Source organism: Erpetoichthys calabaricus, chromosome 3 (genome assembly GCF_900747795.2).
Source record: "Erpetoichthys calabaricus chromosome 3, fErpCal1.3, whole genome shotgun sequence".
Classification (NCBI taxonomy): Eukaryota; Metazoa; Chordata; class Cladistia; order Polypteriformes; family Polypteridae; genus Erpetoichthys; species Erpetoichthys calabaricus.
The window spans coordinates 64944769-64964339 of NC_041396.2; the positions used below are offsets into that span (position 1 = coordinate 64944769).

General features: G+C 36.9%; 1 long non-coding RNA gene across 1 annotated transcript; it reads right to left on the bottom strand.

Moving 5' to 3' along the window:
* Window positions 1-220: 220 nt before the first annotated feature.
* LOC127527168 (uncharacterized) lies at window positions 221-7369 on the bottom strand. Its single transcript, XR_007934469.1, has 3 exons — window positions 7130-7369; window positions 6414-6547; window positions 221-265 (listed from the first exon to the last, which is right to left on the bottom strand). It is a non-coding gene; the product is annotated as an uncharacterized LOC127527168 (long non-coding RNA).
* Window positions 7370-19571: the final 12202 nt, after the last annotated feature.

Below are 19571 nucleotides of genomic sequence, written 5' to 3' on the forward strand. Positions count from 1 at the left end.
TAACTTTAACTGTTCAACAGAATCCTATTTTGCTGTTGATCCATTTATTGTCTCTATCATGACTGTTTAAAATTCTGTGTTATCTAGTAGTCTTTTCTAAAAATCAAATATATCCTTAAATGATGCTGCCAGCTGCATCTTTTCTCTGTTATTCAGCCAAGGCCTCTAGTTCACTGCTAAAAACTTAAATGCAGATTTACCAGAAATTCTAAAGACTGAACTTAGACTGGGCTTTGTGGGTGGCCATTTGGGAGGGCTAATCAGTCTAACAGAAGAAATGGACAGAAATAAAGTAAATCAAATTTTGATCAGAGAATTAGTATTTTAAAATAATAATAAAGCTAGTAATAGATAGATAGACAAATAGATAGATAGTACTTTATTTGTTCCAAATTTAGCTTTTTACAGAAGCTCAAGGAAAAACAATTAAAAAATATTATCTTGATGGAATTTTAAATGAAAACTGAGCTTTAGTACTAGAGAACGATTCCAATTAATGAACATTTAAATGAGAAATACAATAACAGTTTGCATAAAATCGACTGGCATTACACCAATTTTTTTTTGTACTGGGAAAACCAATCCATAATACCATGTTTACAGCTTGACTACAAATAAGGGTGATCTTTACATATGGTTATCCTAGGCAGATTCACTGTTAAAAGTGAACTATGGACCAGAAAATTGAAATGCTGAGACATGCAAGAGATTCTGTACCTTTAATCTTTAAAAATTCACACTGTCTACCTCCTCAAATGTTTTGCTGTTTCTTATCCAGAATCTCGGACAACCAGGAAGTGAATGACATTGGCCTTTACACCTTTGAAATGGTGAGGTCATGTGCCGCAGCTTTCAGCTGTCACATGTAGCAATAAGGACAGCAACTATATAAACACTGCCAAAGATGGCAGCACACATGGGAAAAGAAAATGGTGTTACTTCAAAATGTAAAATTTAAAATAATTCTTAATCATTAAACCAAGAACAGAAATGAATTCTACATACTTATTAACCTATCTGTTTTTTAAAAATGAAAGTAAAACCGAAGGATAACACTTTAGTTTAGGTACTGCAAAAATGCATCTATTATTCATTTACTCTTATGTGACAAAGACACATAATAAAGCAATAACACTTACAAAGCATCAGTAAAGTGTTTTTTTTTATTTCTTCAATGCGACCTGCACTTTGGAGTTGTCTGAGGGGCTTAATTGAGACACATTTCTCTTACATATTTAATATAAGACCAATGAATCTTTGATATTAGCAAGTATTTTAACCATTATGTCAATATGCCACACATCACAGAGATGAATAACCTATCTACTGATGTTTTATAAGTTTTATGAAGACCAGAAGAAGAGTTTGTTTAGGCCTTGTTACACAAGAGTAAATGTATAATAGATGCATTTTTGTAGTTCCTCAACTAAAGTGTTACAGTGATTATTATGTTATTTTACTTTTAAAAAAGGTATTTTCAAAACGGATTTGTAAGGAGGAGAAGGGTTGACACACTAAAATACCCACAAAACAACAATAAAGTGAAGAAAGTGGTAATACTATGACATTCTGTATTTATAAGCACTAATCAAAAGGAAAAAGATAAAAAAAATGCAATATGAGAGATATTCTCCTCCACTAGACCAGCTGCTTGAGGAGCCATAAAGACTTTATAAAAAACAGATGTGCATCTAAGAGTTAAAAAGTTAATATCAATTCAGCTAATCATTACTAACACCACCCAGTCGAAAAGCAAATACAAGGCACAATCCTTGTTTCCCTTGGCAACATTTCCTCTCCAGCCATAGCACTGCATGGCATTTACACACTCCTTTAAGCCACTTCATTACAATTGCTACTTATTAGCTGACTGCACACTCTCTCATACTGTACTGCCTCATTCGCTGGTCCTCAGAATTGTCCCTACAGAGACCCCTTATGACTTTTGGTATGTGGTTCACATAATTTCTTAATCAAAAGCTGATTTGACTTTAATTTGTTTAATTAGATACCGTGTCTCAGTGCTCAGCCTAGGTCATTACCAGTAAACATCATAAAATATTTAGCTTTTCAGGTGAAAAAAAATGTATGTGCATCTGTTGTATAGGTAATTAGTGTTACTTACAGAGAACACATTTCTTACTGTATTTTTTTTTAAATAGTGCAGCTTCTAATGGACATGCTGGTGTGTAACTGACACTGAAAAAGCTTCATCTTTGTTGGCCACTTGTTGAAAAAGAGATTTCTTGGGCAGTTTTACCTTAAACATGTTATTTTTCTGCTGTAGGTGGAAAGTAACATCTGGCAAGTGATAATCTCCCACTGATCCAGGTAATTTACAGGTGCTCTCCAATTGGTACTTGGTTGTCATTGATAATGTGAATGTCGTTTTATCTTAAAATAAGAAATTACATTTACTATGATACCCACCAGAAACTGTGTCAGTACCTCAGTGTATTTTTAATATGTGTTACTTACATTTGTAATAATTGTCAATTTGCCTCTAAAATACTTATTTTTCCAAAAGTAATTTAAAATGTACTAAATATGTCATTGATTTAATGTGCTCTTAAGAGTGTTTTGACAGAAAACAGAAAACATGTTTTATTTGTCAGTTAAAAAAGGACCTTCTCCAGGTAGGTACAACTGATAAAATCTTTAGCTGATCTCTTTCAAGTGCACAGAAGGAGGAGAGAAAGAAGCTTTACTGCTTTTTCCACAGTGGAATTACAAAGTAGGCCGCGACAATGAAACCTGACATTTTAGTTTTTCTCAGATAAAGACATCTTTGTTGGGAAGTTGTGCATCTCAAAATGTAAATGAAAGAAAACATGGATTATTTTTCAAATAAATACTGCAATCATTTATCAGAAAAAATATGTTGGCACTAAATTTCACTAAAGTTTAGTTGGTTCATTGCCATAAATAAGATATATAACATTGATTTTGACACTGAAGGCGCTTCTAATGGAAAGCGCATTGGCTCAGACTTATTAAACTACACTTTTTTTTAGGAGCGACAAATATAAAAATGATTTGGGATATTGACATAGGCATTGTAAATAAATAAAATGAACCCATATGTTAAAAAAAGGTTAATTTCTTCTATAATAGTGCACATCAATTTATTAGCATTGTAGTGTGTTTGAAACTTGACAGGGTAGCAAAGATTTGTAAATTCAGCAATGTGCTAAAATGTCCTATTCAAAGATGCCCTGTAAATTAAAAGAGAGAAGACTATGTCTTAAAAATTCTCAGAGGCTTCAATAAAATTAATACATCAGGGCAACTTCTGTAGAACAGTGAATTACCTGCAAGTATTTTAAAGCATCAGTAGAAAAATGGGAACATGCATTTGAAAGGGAAGCATTTCTTGACACAATCAGTCATGGGAAGTTGGAACAAACAACTAAGTTGTGTAGTGAAAGTGGAGACCTTAACAGCTTTAAATATGTATAGTACCTGTACGATACAAGTGACGGAGTTAGCTGTCAGTTGACCAAATGACTTTGATGGATTGATTAGTCTGTGAAACTATCTGATTAAATAGGTTCAATTAAAAGCAGGATTCGGTTTCCGTTTACAGAAAAAGCCTTTCCCCAGGGTTGACGTTGACATTGAATACCTAAGGCCAAAACACACCTTTCTTTTGTTACTCTCCGCTATTTGCTTTGGAGGTGACACCCATGGTATATTTTCATTTAGTTACACCTGGTACAAAGATAACAAAGCCTGCCCTGATTCATATGTTGTGATCTCACATAAGACTTTTTTTCTTATCAAGCTCTTATCTTAATTGCTAGGTGCAATTTAAGCACAAATGGTATTGCTTGTACAAAATAATAACATTTGAAGTACTCTGAAATTGATCCTACAGCGTTACCATGCTGTAAAAATGCTTACACTTGACTTCATTGTGAACCTGTGTGGTGCTCTTTTTGTCCATCCAACAGAAGGCAATTAGGAACAACACATGGTGGAAAACTCCTCAGATGAGAAGTGAAGGTTGAGGTGGTACTGACCTGGACACCTAGGGTGACAAAATAATCCCTTATTGAAAGTATATAAAGCTAAGATATGCAGTGAGTTGTGTTTTAGGTGATTTAGAAGGACCTGCTTGACAAGAGATGAGCACTACTACGTGGTCTTCATCTAGAATCTAGAAAATCAGTGTTCATTGATAACTAGTTAAGGGTGGAAAATAAACAAGAAGATGTGATTCCAAAACTATATAATGAGAGACTTCTGTTAATTTAGAAAGACAAATGTTCCCTTTAATCATTAGTATGCTGAAAACAATAGTATCTATTACAAGCAGGACACATAATCCATTACCTCTAAGAAATACCAATAGGATGGATAGGTAATGGGTGGCTATAAATCACCCTTATTATTGAAGGTTTACTGTATTAACTCAAAGAGCGCTAGACAGCAGAACAATGACAAGTGATTCTAAAATGTATGTATACAGTATATTGTAGAAACACAATAACCAAGCAGATAATTTGGCACTTAGATCCATTTGATTCCAAGCTAAGGTGGTCTCTGAGTGTAGATTGCATGGATTTTTTTGGTGGACATTGTTTTTCTCCTATAATTTAAGACGTGTATGGATTATAGTATGTAGGTTGTGCATGGCAGATTCCCGTTGTGAATCCACCAGTCCTAAGATATGCACAAGCATTATATGACCTTGATCCAGATTAAATGGTTCAGTAGAAGAGAAAATGAATGCCTATCCACCCATTCATTGTCTGAACCTGCCTTTTCCATTGCCTTGTTGTAGGAAAACAAAAATTAGAAATATCCATATGATTTCAAAGGATTACCATAACCCAAAAGAGATCATTCTGATGCAGCTATCCAGTGATACAGTGTCATACAGTACAGTACACAGTGCACATTAATACAATATTACTTGGACTTTAATGTAAAGCTAAACAAGGTATACCTAAAGATCAGGCTCAGTCCAACCAGTTATTTGCCAAACCAGCTTAATCAAATATTAAATTTATGGGGAAGTTGAAACTATTAAGCAGCACTGTGTGCAAGGCTGCCATTACAGGGAACACCAACATGATGACACTTAACCTACCATGAGCAGAAGCAGGAGGAAACTTGAATACTGATGCAGAATGCAAGAAAATCATGCAGATTCAATAAGGCAGAAATGAAACTTTCCTCCTTGGAAGTACAAGAGAGCAGCTAATCACAGGGCCAGGAAGCTATTCCCACAACTCTGCACTTCCCTTTAATTTCCACTGATGTCCTCAAGTACCTGATTCACTGTTAAGTTGAAAGAATGTTGCTGGATCTACTTTATGAGTGCCTTTCAGGATTTTAAATACCTGGATTAGGTCCCCATGCAGTCTCCTCTGCTCGAGACTAAACAGGTCTGATTCTCTTAGTCTGTCAGAGTAGGACATGTCCTTAAGTCCTGGGATGCACGTGGTTGCTTCCTTTTGCACGGCTTCAAGTGCTGCTATGTCTTTCTTGCAATGTTGTGATTAGATTAAATGTTTTTGTGTTTTTATTTATTTTAATGTTACTTTGCCATTTCTGCTTTGTCTCGCCACTGTGATGGTGGTTGTACATGATGTGCTTGTGATGTGACCCACGACATCATGATATAAAATAAGGTTGCAAACACTTCTATGAAAAACATGTAAGATTTTTGTCTTTGTTTAGTCTGAGTCTAGTTTCTGGGTAAAATTTCATTTTGACAATTTGGCTTCCATTTCTCTGTATTGTGATCCTAGCTATGCTTCACTATCTTGTTTACTCCTTTGACAGGTGTCCCCGCTGCATGCTTTAATTCACTTGAACAACCCAGAATGTATGTATGTGATGCATTTGGCAATTCTCACGCATTAGACATGCAGGTTATATTTATTGGTGACTGTAAATTGAGCACAGATGGGTGTGTGTGTGAATGAATGAGCTGTATGATAGACCAAAAACTGGCCCAGGGTTCTTTTCTGCTGAGCATCCAAAGCTTCTGGGATAGGCTCTGTCCTCTAAGACTCTGACTTGAGATAAATAGTTTAGGAAAAAGATATATGGACGAATTGCAGTATTTCATGATTCTCTCTCATGTAAATAAAATAGATAACTTACTACAATTTGTCCCTTTTAAAACTCATTGTTTGAGTTTACAGAAATATCTACATGTTGCAAGGATTCTAATGTCCCAGTCTATGGCCCTGAACAGGTATATTGTTATGATAAAGCCTGTAGGCAAATTTAAAAACCATGAGATAAAGTAATCTGCTCACGGTCTACTGTTTGTGCTCCATAACTGATAAAACACAAATGTAGTAGACTGTCAAATGAGGTCAGACACTAAGAAAAGGGTGGGGGTACCAAAATAAATAGCAACATAAATAAAAATATTTCAAAGGAAAGAGATGCACCAATGTACCTTCTTCCTTGGACATAACATAACTGACACTGAGGCCAATCTTTATCTGCTTAGGGGCCAGAAGAGGCACGTCAGAGGCTGGGGCTGACGTGAGGTCACATGTCTTTATCTAGTGTTTACTCCTGTCTGTGGACAGAAAAAGAAAAGAGGCAAGTGGCAGAGTCACATTTAAATCTGTCCAGACAGTACCCTTCAAGCTGGTCCCCAAAAGAGAAGCGCTAAGCCTGCATGTTTGACAAGACAAAATTGGAATGAACCAAGCTTTAGACATAGTTGAACTTGATTAATGGACATTTCCTTCAAAATAATAATGCCTACAGAACTTTCACATAGAGCGAGTCACAATCGCTTATTGGTCTATGCTGTTGCCCCGCAGATCCACTGGGTTTCAGTCCTTCACCTAGTAGTTGTCTCTATGGAATTTTCCTTTTCTCCCCTTATCTTTATTTATTTAATTTGTATATCTGTTTTCATCCAACATCCATAAATGTGTACATTTTAGTTTAATGGGTGATTCTATATAGGTTTGGTAAACATGCATGAGTAGGCCTCTAAGTGTCCTGGGACCGCTTCAAGGGTTGGTCCCTGATGTTGCTGACTCTGGATCCCTATTTTTTTGGATTCAAGTTGGTATGGGAATGTTACTTTATATTATACTGTATGTACATTGATTTCACATAAGAGCAAATTAACTATAAAAGTATTTACCTCTTTCCTTTGTCTGTTTAGCCATTTGTTTTCAAAAAGTTCTGCTGTGACAAACTGTAGCCTGTGCTTTATCGGCATTTGAATGCAAATAAATTTGCACAAACTCACTTAATGTCTCTGTAATCTTTTTTGTTGTTGTCATTTTTAGTAACAAACAGTCAACTTTTATTTTATATAGTGCCTTGAACACCATCCCAAAACACTTTATAATTACGGAGATAAAATTGTTTATACAGATATCACTGGCTGCAGCAAAATCCGCCTGCAAAAAAAAAATCACAGATTTATAAATTTAGGTTTCCTGATTCCATTTCTGAAATTGGAATTTCTCAATAAACCGTTTCCATGAGATATCAGAAACAGTGAAAAATGCTGTTTTGAAAAGAATTGTTGATTTTTTTTTACAAATAAGTCAACTCAAAATCAAGCATTTGCTACACATTTTTTTCTAAATCACTATTTTTTCATCTTTTTATTCTTTCTAAATAGTGAGATGTTTAGAAAAATGCACATTATTGTCCAGAAGAGAGAAAGTTGTTATTTAAATGATTTACAAAAATATGCAGGGTCATGTTGATCAGCCTTTGTCTTGACCAAGTAACAGGTAAGCAAACAATAAAATAATACACACCCTTTTCTTTATTAAAAAGGCATGTGTCATAATTTTCTTTGGACGACAAAGGTGGAAAAAAATGAGGAACTAGTTGAGGTGCTTCTCTCTCTTCCTACGTCGCACTTACATGCAAGATGTCTTTCTAAAAATGTGTTTGCTTACTACACCAGGCTGCCTGCCAATAAGTAAATTACTGTATGTCTGTTGCTTTGGGTAAGCAGCTTAGTTTTAGGGGCACAAATAATGGAAACACAAAGAAACCTACCGCCATTCCATTAATTACTCTTCCTGAACTTTACTTTACAGAGTCATCGGGAGCCACAATCTGTCGTGTTACCAATAGGCAAAAGGCAGAAACCTTCCCTGGGCCAGGATGCCAACTGATAACAAAGCACACCTACTTATATGCACAGTTGGCTAATTTGGAGACACTAGTAGGCATAATCTACAAGCACCCTTCAAGTAAAGGAAAGGCAAGCCTCAGGGAGGATGTGCAGACTCCAGAGGAAGAGTGACCTGATGATGTAATTGAACCCATGGCTCCTGGCTCCATGGCTCTATGGCTCCTACAAGACCACAGCAGTAACAACGGTTCCATCATGCTGCCTTCTGAACGTACACTTAGATTTTTTTCTGATATGAAAGAGAATGTGAGAAAGGTAACAAAAAGAGACCATACAGTCTGTGTTGTCTATGTGATTAGTTATTAGCAAATCTATGGACTACAAATTTGCTGCTAAACTGGTGTTCATTTTTTTAATTGGTGGTTGATCTCTGCTGTTAAATAAATTTATTGTCTATTTTTTTTTCTTTTTGTAGTTACTGGATATAATAGTTGAGTTACTATGAATTCGTTTATGCACTGATTATTTAATCTATTTAGTTCAAACTTGCATTTTGGTGTACAGGAACCCTGGCCACCAGGCAGGAATAAGCGCTTGATTTGGTGCCAGTTAATCTCATGAAATTCTCACATGCATACACACACTCATTCACATAAGGCCATTTTGAAGTTGCTGGCAATTGCACCACACATGCCTTTTGACTACTGGAGGAAACATTGTTAATTCGATAACTGCCAGACAGTGTTTAGAAGCTATTAAGAAGGCTAACAAAATGTTAGGTTATATAGTGCCTTGATGTGTAGTCCAAGGAGGTTATGCTCAACTCTTATAACCCACTGGTGAGGATTCATCTGGAATATTGTGTAGAGTTTTGGTCTCCAGGCTACAAAAAGGACATAGAAGCACTAGAAAAGATCCAGAGAAGAGCGATTCCAGAGCTACAGGGGATGAATTATTAGGAAAGCCTAAAAGCTTTTAAGCAAAAGAAGATTAAGAGCAGACATGACTGAAGCATTTAAAATTATGAAGGGAATTCATACAGTAGATCGAGACTGTTATTTGAAACTGAGCTCATCAAGAACACGGTGAAACAATTGGAAACAATTGTTAAGGGTAAATTTCACAGAAACATTAGGAAGTTTTTCTTTACACAGAGAACAACAGACACATGGAATAAGCTACCAAGTACTCTAGTAGACAGCAGGACTTCAAAACTATACTTGATGTTATTTTAGAAGAATTATAGAACTGGTGAGCTTTGTTGGGCTGAATGGCATGTTCTCGTCTAGATTGTTCTCAAGTTCTAATAAAGCAGGGATGGGGGAACAAGTCAACACAGACAGTGATCAGATGGGAAACAAACCTTAGGGCCCTGGAAATGTGCAGCACCAGGTCAAACCGTGTCACTCCTTCAAAGTATGCTTACATTTCACAAAAGAAGTTTGTTGATTTTGACTTATGAGCATATGTCAGACTGACGCAGGATATAACTCAACTATTTTCCAGTTCCTTCTACTAGAGTAAATTAACAGTAATGATGCACTGTATGATAAAACTGAAATGATTATCTGCAATTACTCAGCAAAACTGTTCTGTTGAGACCTGCTGAAGTATGTCAATATTTAAAGCAGCTGCATTAAAATACTTCACAAACCAGTCCTCTTCTCAGTGAAGCTAGGCTAAGAATCTCACTTAGGAAAGCAAGATATAACATAGCATTCTTAAACTCACTTAATCCATATCTGGGTAGTTCGGGGCCAGAGCTTTCCCCAAGAGAACTGGGTGCAAGTCAAGAAACAGTCCTGAACAAAGTGCCAGTCTATCACAGGTAAAGATGAGCTAAGAATTTCATAAACAACAATTAAATGAGAAGTCAAGCAAAATGACACCTTTTACTGGCTAACTAAAAAGATTACAATATGCAGTCTTTCGAGGCAACTCAGGCCCCTTCTACAGGCAGTTTATAATCAACTAAAAAGATTACAGTATGCAAGTTTTAACATCCACAGTGGCTAACACGGTACAACACCCTACCACATAATCAACAATTAGAAATCTATGTTTGAAAACATACACCTTTCCAGTCATCATATTTTTATCCAAAGTCAGGTTGATTAGTTACAAACAGGGTGGCACTGAGGAGGCTGAAGTGAAGTCATTTCATTAAATAAACCAAAGTGTGGACAATAGGATGTGGCATGGTTCCTAAAATCACTGAATAAAAGTTACCTTCCTCTTCAGGAATGACTTCAGCACTACGTCAGTATCTAACAGAACTGCCTACTTAGTGTACACTTCCTAAACACCCTTATCAGGCTCTTTCCAAAGGACTTCTTTTTTTGAAAACACTTTATGTCTATGCTATAGGTTTCAAAATCAATAGCAATTGTTTAATGTAAATGGCTGAATCAATAAATAGAAAGACATAAGTCCGGGAAACTAATGATAGTATGACTTTACAACAATGTCTACAGCACAGTGTTTCTTGGCATATTCCTGCAGAACTTTCAAAGCATTTTCACACATAAGAGCATCAGAAATATTGATAAGAATCAAGACCAGAATCAGCAACACGCTTTGGTAAGCAGTTTAAAAGTGATTGTTACAAGCCTTCTGGGATTAACATGTTTTGTAAAATGAATACACATCACATAGATAGATAGATAGATAGATAGATAGATAGATAGATAGATAGATAGATAGATAGATAGATAGATAGATAGATAGATAGATAGATAGATAGATAGATAGATAGATAGATAGATAGATAGATAGATAGATAGATAGATAGATAGATAGATAGATAGATAGATAGATAGATAGATTAATGCTGCCGCCTCACAACTCTGGGTGAATGAGTTAGAATCCTAGCCCAATCACTACCAGTGTGGAATTTGCTATTTGTGCCTATAAGTTTTATCCAGGTACTTTGTTTATTACATTATTTCATAACTTCCAAAAGTGTATGTGAATAATGTTAAATGGTGATTTTTAACTGTCCCTGTTTGGATGTGTCTATATATGTGACCTGCGACAGACTGGTGTTTCGTTTATGGTCAGCTCCTGGCTTGTGCCCAAAGCTCAGAGGATAAGTTCTGGCCCTCAAGACTCTAAACTAAAAAATATAGAAAATGAAAGGAGGATGGATGGAAGGATGGATGGATTGATGAAAACATAATTGCAATAAAAATGGCACAGACAGTGTGGCCTAGTGACAAATGTGTTAGCCTGTAAGCCACTGCATTCTGCCATACTGGCTCACAGTGTGAATTTAAGCAAGTAAATGAACCTGACAGCTCTACAACCAAAGACACATGTGACCACTTTACCATTGTGACTTGACAGGCACTTGGGTTCAAAGTAACAGCTACTTATGTAAACCAAAAGAACAGGCTGGTGTTGACTAGTGATGGGCGATTCATGAACGATTCGTTCTCTTTTCAGTGAATCATTTGAATCGATTTGTGAGTCCAAATGAACTGATTCAGTGGCGCTCAACGGGACAGAGCTGAAGCACATGGGTCCTGTGTTACTTCGCCATCATCTTCTTTTTCATTGCCGCTCCCCGCTGGGGGATTGTAAAGTGCATGTGCAAGAACCGTCTGACTCATGAATCTCGACTCATTAGATTTATGAACAAGTCAGCACCACAGAATCAGCCTAATTATTCATTTGATTCGTGAAGGAGTCAGTACAAGTTGCACAATTCTCATTCACCTGTGATTCTGCAGTGCAATGTCTTATTTTAATTACTGTATGCATCCTAAATGCTTTGGGTTTGGAAACAGGGCAATGGCATATGAATTATCATGCTAAATATATAATGAATTATATATTTATATATAATTAATCAAATATTTATAGATAATGAATTAAATATAAATAAACAAGCAATAATATTTAAGTATATATTATATATACAAATATGTACATATATATGGAACTAATGTACAAATTATTAAATTATATATATTTGTAATGCAATCGGAGTGGATCCCCTGCCACTACAGTACAAGAATTGATTCTCTTAAATGGGTAATTCGAAAGAATCGATTCAGTAAATTAAATTGAAATGCCCAACACTAGCGCCGACTGAATAATAACTGGAGTTTGCCCGTAAATCTTATGTAGGTGGTTTCTTATGATTTAAAATGTCTGTAGTATACTTGCAGCCCCCTCATAGCACAGGAACCAAGCTATAATGGATGCTAAAAACCAATAGTGCGACTGTCCAACCAGCCAGCTTCTCTTAGACAAAACTTTTGAGGCATAGTTGTTATTCTTACTAGTTATGGTGCAGGGGAGTGGTGACGTGTTGCATATTTATTACCACATGCAAGAAGAATGTAAGAACTGTATTCTGTACACGTGACAATAATGGACCTATAAACCCATGAATTTTACTAAAATTATTGTGAGGAGCACTCTTTAGAAAAGTTCATACCATAAATGTACCAAGAAGGTCTAAATATATAAAAATGAGGTTTATTAAATTAATAAACACCATTGCATGGCCATCTGAAAAGTACTAAAAACCACCCCTTCACCTAATCCTATCTCTATCTCTTTCTCTGCATATGTATATCTCTCTATTATGTAAAAAAATCCTGGGACGAGACGAGACTTTTTCAGAGAGGTAATTTCATGTCCCATGAGATGAGACTTTGTGCCAAGAAATTTAACCATGCCTGGGGCCGGAAATAAAAGACAAAGAGTAGATGACAGTAAGTAGAACATCATAAAGAGGTTCAAAAATGTTGGCGCTATACACATGCAGAGCAGGTTAGAGATAATGAAAGTACTAAAACTTGAAAGTCTCAAAAAATGATAGTAATGGTCGCATTGGTGCAAGCAAAAGGAAATGATTACTCGGTGAAATAATGGAACAGCAAAAAGAGATCGAATATATGGACATTGGTGATATGACAGACCTTTGTAGATATTGTTTGGATTTAAACTTTAAGACGGAGGCTTGTAGATCACCTAATTCGTGCTGCCATCAGGGAAAAGTAGTGTTTCTTCCCAATGAAGAGGCCTATCAGCGAGAATTAAAAGATTTGTTGTTTGACGAAAGTGAAATCCACATACACAAGTTGAAGAGACGCAAAGTGGCTGGGATGTAGCGCAGGCTGGGGGGTTGGTGAGCGAAGCAAGCAGGGGGCAAAGCCCCCTAGTACACCTTAATAATAAAAAAAACAAGTATCTGTGTATCTGCGTGTCCATCTCTGACATCTCTCTCTGTCTCTCTCTCCAGGTTCACTACACTCCCTCCCATCCTGAGAGAATCTTACATATGTCTGCTCTGTCCACCCCATCATCTCGTAGAGCCCAAGTGTTCCTATCAGTAGCCTTCTTAGGAAATCTGCATAATCATAGCGTTTATGTCCACCTGCCAAACCCTATCTTCTATCTTAGCATGACAGTAGGTGTCATCAGTGCCAGTGCTTGTTTCTTGGTTTCTCCTTGCTGTTCCCGGCTATTGCTCTGTGACTTTCTTTCCCTCTGGCAGGAGTACAAACAATACTGGGAAAAGTGGCTACCAACATGAATTAAAATAGTCAAAGCCAAAGTGGTTCATAGGAGCAAATACAACTATCAATATTCATACAAGCAATTGACATCTGCTTAAAAACAACTCTAATCTGGAACAATGGGCACACATGTGACTGCTATAGCAGTTGTAACCTAATAGGTGGGAATTAGGAAAACCAGCACAGATAGGATAGGATGGCATCACATGCTATACCCTAATGCTTCACTCAGTCTGTAGAATGTAACTTATGTACTGGTTTTAATTCAAGTCACCATGTGACAAATATTGCCATTACTACTTTAGAATCTGTAAATTGAAAAAATTAAGAATAAGAGAAACAGACTTTGGAAACCCAAACTGAATTTTATCCATCTATTTTCTGACTACACATTCTTCAGTGCCAGAGGGAGATAAAGTTTATCCCATCGACATAAGTAAAGAACTAATGTGTCCACCTTATTACCTGTGAGTACTATGCTGGATTAGTAAAGGGACCTCATAAAAACATGGGGAGAGCACACCAACTCCACACAGATGGCATCTCAGTCACAAATTAAACTGGAGTTCAAGTTAATTTGGCAAAATAATCAAAGAAAACAACGAGAAGACACTAAATGGAAGGAAAAAGCTACTTAGCCTTTATATTTATATGGAAATGCAATGTAAATGAATGCAATGCTGGAGGCAAGATAATTTAACATTGATAACCACTTTCTATCAATGTTTGTTTTACACTTTTCAGAGAGCACACCCTCTCATGGTGTAACACAAAGCAAGCCAGAGTAAAACTGAAAGTCGCAGTTCACGATCAGTCAACCAAGTAGACTTAAAAGCGTAACGATTCACTGCACGTTTCAGAAGGCACAGAAATTCAAATTAGAGAATATAGTTACATGTACAGCCATTCAAAATACAAAGAGAAAAGCTTTACTTTGAGACTGATTTGCAGTAAACTCTTGTTGCCCACTCACTATCTTCTACAACACACAGGACACCTTGGTAAAAAAAAATACATTCTGGGCATCGGCCACACCCTAGATTGTTGTGTATGTGAGTGTGACAGAATAATAGTTGAACATGCTCTACTGCACAATACTCTTCAAACAGAAATAACCATTTACAGAAAGTGGCTTCACTACAAATATTACAGCAATGATTTTAGCAGCAATGTGATCATTGCAGTTTCACAGCTTAACTCGATGTTTGGGAAGTGTAATCAACATTATATTTAACAAATATTGTTTCTTCTATCTTTAGCATGTTCTTGTCTTTAGCTCTGAATAAAATGAATTAAACTAAGATGTATCACCTCACCCCCCCCCCCCCCAACCAAAATTCACTGACATAATGCTTTGAATTGATAACATGAAACTCTGCCTACTGTCAACACTGTATCAATATATTTATCAGATTGCAAGCAACCTGATTCTGCTGCAGATCAAACTGCGTACAGTCTGACAATGACATAATCCATAATATGGACTAGCTCTTCCTGTTACAGGACTGCTGGGAATTGGAGTCCAAACTGAATGGTGAGGAGACCAGCATTTCACAGAATGTGTCACTGCCAAGTCATCAGTTAGTGCAATGTGTGTCTTTGGGATGTGGAAGGAACCCAACTTATATTGACACATGAAGGCTGGACAAACTCTACACAGATAGTGACTACTCAGATGGAACACACTGAGGCACAGGAACTACATGTAAACTCATACAGATAGTAATCAATCAAATGGAAACTTTGAGGACCTAAGGATAATGTGCAAACTGCACCCAGATATTGACCATTCAAAAAGAACTTACAGGGAAACTTGCACATTCCCCAAATATAGCGACCATTCATATGGAATCAACAGAAACATAGGAACTACTTGTAAACTCATAGTGATACTTCAGATGGAAACCATAAGGACACAAACTCCACATAGACAGTGATCTTTCAGAATGGGGATACTTGAAAAACATAACAACTCACACAGATAGATGTCATTCAAATAGAAACTATGAAGGCAAAGGGAGAATTTTGAAGCTTCACATAAATAACAACCATCTAGATGGAACCAAAATTTCACACAGATAGTGAACAGGCTAGCAATAATATATATTGTAGGTCCCTGATCCTGTGAGGCTACTATGCTAAGTATTGTAACTCTGTGTCTTTTCATAATGACCATAACATCCTAAATAAATCAGTTTTAAAATACATAGCAAAATTCAGATGCCAATCATCTACTAAAATGAAAAACCTTTAAAGAAGAAAAGGCTTGGTATGTGGTTTTCTATGAAATGTCCTTGAATTATGGCAAGATTCACACTGTCCCTGAATATCAATCTAATCTTGAGCATGAGCTGTTTATTGACTTTCTTGTTTCCTGCAGATCAGAGAATTAGCAGATGGAGGACTCTGCTGAATAATGAATGAGTTCCATTTACGCATCAGACTTAAGCGCTGCTGGAACAAAAAAGTGTGTTTAAAAGGACTGTGAGAGCAGCAGAGCACACCACTACCAAACCCCTTAGCTCTGAGTAATGTCGGTGTCGACCTCCCTCAATTTGCGTTAAGGCAGAGGTAACTTATCTGGTCATGCATACACTCCAGTATAAAAACAGCTTTAATATAATATTTTATTCTGATACTGCCATGTCAAAATGAAGAGCCCTAAAAGATCTGTAAAACCTATGCTGCTCTGAACTAGAAAAGGAGGATGAATGAATGAATACAACAAAACTGTGGGGCATAGCGGCTGTTCATTGTCCCACAAGGCTGAGCTTTTGTGGCCACAGACTTAGTCACTTGTACTCTGTTGAGACAAAACAATGGGCTTTTACCATCACAGCCTGACCAGCTGCTTTCATCTCAGACCCATGATTCAGTGCTCATTTGCCATTGCTATACTGTACTGTATAAATGATGACACATCAAAATGTAAATAAAACTGAAGGTTAACTTACCCAGAAGAGCATCTAGAGCCTAGTTTTATGAAATCTGAGAATAGAGAGCTAGAGAGATCTGCAGTGACTACTTAAAATCAAGGAGTGCCATCAAAGGGTTTCCCCCTTGTGATACAGTATGCCTCAAACTAGTGTATGGTGGTCTCCAGTTTCTGGCCTGAGTGGAGTGCTATTAGAAGCCTGTAGCCCAGAGTCAGACAATCCCTGCTCTGGGAAACTGTATACTGTGTATACATGGACGCTGGACAGGCCTGTGAGAGACAACTAACTGATGATTACCTTGGAGGACTGTAAGCTGTGTGAGTTTCGTGATTTTGAAGAGGAAACTGTTAAGTGGGATCAACAGGCCAGGCAGCAGTAAGTGATTATATGTAGAGGAAGGAATGTACAGTGCCTATAAAAAGTATTTACCCCCTTGGAAGGTTTTGCATTTTATCATTATACAATGTTAAATCACAATGGATTTTTTTTTTTTTTTTTTTAATTGATCAACAGAGAAAGACTATTTGATGTCAAAGTGCATAGAAATCACTGGTAAGTCATCTAAAATAATTCACTGCATAAGTATTCAAGTTTGTATTTAGGAGACAAACCTCTGGCAGCCGTGACAGCCTTGAGTCTGTGTGCACAGGTCTCTTTCTCTATCGGCTTTGTACAACTAGACACTGCAATTTTTTCCACATTCTTCTTTGTAAAACAGCACAAGGCCTGTCAGGTTGCATGGGGATCTGAGTGAAGAACCTATTTCAAGTTCAGCCACAAATTGTCAACTGGATTAACATCTGGACTCTGACTTGGCGTCTCCAGAACATTTATATTGTTTTTAAGCTATTCCTGTTGGGGTTGCTGTCTTGCTGGAAAACAAATCTTCTCCCAAGGCACAGGTTTCTTTCAAGACTGCACCAGGTTTTCCTCCTGGATTTTCTGTATTTTGTTGCATTGATCTCACCCTCACAAGCCTTCCAGTGCCTTCTGCAGAGAAGCATCTCCACAGCATGAGGCTGGCACCACCATGTTTCATGCCAGTGATGGTGTGTTTCTGATAATGCTATATACCAAACACCGTGTTAAAGCTCAATATTGGTCTTGTCAGAACACAGAACCTTTTTCCAGCTGACGTCAGAGTTTCCCATTTGCCTTCTTGCAGGTTCTAGCTGAGATGTCATGTGCATTTTTTCAACAGTGGTGTTCTCTTTGCCCCTCACCCATAAAGCTGTGAGTAGTGAAGCACCCAGACAACAGTTGTTGTACAGTATGCCCAGTCTCTCCAATCTGATCCAGAGTAGCTTGCGAATCCTTCACAGATATCATTGTTCTCCTGGTGGCCTCCCTCAGTAGTCTTCTTCTTGCACAGCCACTTGGTTTTTGTGAACACCTGTTCTAAGCAGATTTACAGGTTTGCCGTACTCTTTCCATTTCTTAAAGAATTGATTAACTGGACTCCAACAGATATTCAGTGACTTTGTATTCATCTCCCTGACATATGCTTTTCAAAAACCACAGCGTTGCTTGGAGTTATCTTTCATCTTCATTGTGTAGGTCAGGTCACCATGCTGACTCACCACAAGTAGCCTAAGTTGAACATTCCAGAAAAGGTGCATTTATACTATAATCAGCTGAAACCCTTTGACTACAGACAGGCAATTTCCATTGGACTAATTATGTAACTTCTGAAACAATTGGCTACACCAATGATGATTTAGAGGTGTTATATCAAAGGTAAGGAATACTTATACAACCAATTATTTCTGCATTATATTTGTAATTTAGAACACTTTGAAGAGATCTGCTTTCACTTTGACATTAAAGAGTTTTTTTCTGTGGATCAGTATAAAAGAACCAAGTTAAAGCCACTGAGATTCAATGTAGTATAACAATTAAATGTGAAAACTTGTAAGGGTTTGAGTAATTTTTATAGGCACCACATATTTCCAGTACCTTTTTTCAGGGTGCCTGAAACCACCAATGAAATCTGATAATTCAACTGATTGCCATTCAGTAGGTAGAGGCTGCGCTGATGAGGGAAGACTTTAGTTGGAGCATTGTGTAAAATAAAATCACCATTCCAAATGGACCACAGATGAGTGAAATAATTTACGATAGCTCAGATTGTTCAATATAAATTGGGAACTTCAGATTGTAAAAAGTAAGAATAATAGCATATATACAGTATATATATCAATGATATTCAAAAAATGGGCAGGGCTGAGGAAAAAAAACCAAAACAGAAACAAAACAAAATAGCGAACAATCAGCACCGGCGTAAATTACTCCATTCCAGATAAGTATGCAATTACAACATTACGCTTGTTGTAATGAATGTACAAGAAACTTCTTCTGTAACGTTCCTGCTTTAAATGGCCAAAAACATAGAAAGAGGCCATTAGCTTGTTTCTGGTTCATGGTGTTTAATGGATAAGCAGTGCCTCTTTACTATCAACACCATGTTTGACCACTAAAATTACAATACAGTGGCTCTCCTATAAACATGGTAGTCAACAATAGTAATAAAAAAAATTATAATTAAAAATCAAAAGGAGGACAGGACAGGCACCCTGTCCAGGTATTATTCCTGCCTTGCACCCTGTTGTGCTGGGATAAGCTCCAGCTGCTCCACAAACTTGCCCTGGATAAGTTGGTTAGGAGGATGGATGGATGAAAGGCATATTAAGTCTGCTGTGACCTTAAAATTCCAGGCAAAGTAACTACTATGAGTGAAATTTCAATTTTAAGAAGTGATGATTGGCTCATTTTTCTTTGCAAGGACATTCAGTCTCTTAATAGCGTTTGTTACTTCCAACCTGACTTTTGCAAGAAATTTATTTCAAGCACCAAACTGATGAAGATAATTAAGTGTGCTTGTTCTTCATACAGTACCAAAAGCAAAGGACAGATATATTTTCTGCATTTTAGACAAGGGAAATTGGCTGATATCAGCATAAAAATAACAGACAGCCATCTATTTGACATTTCATTTAAAAAGATCCCATTTAATAGAAG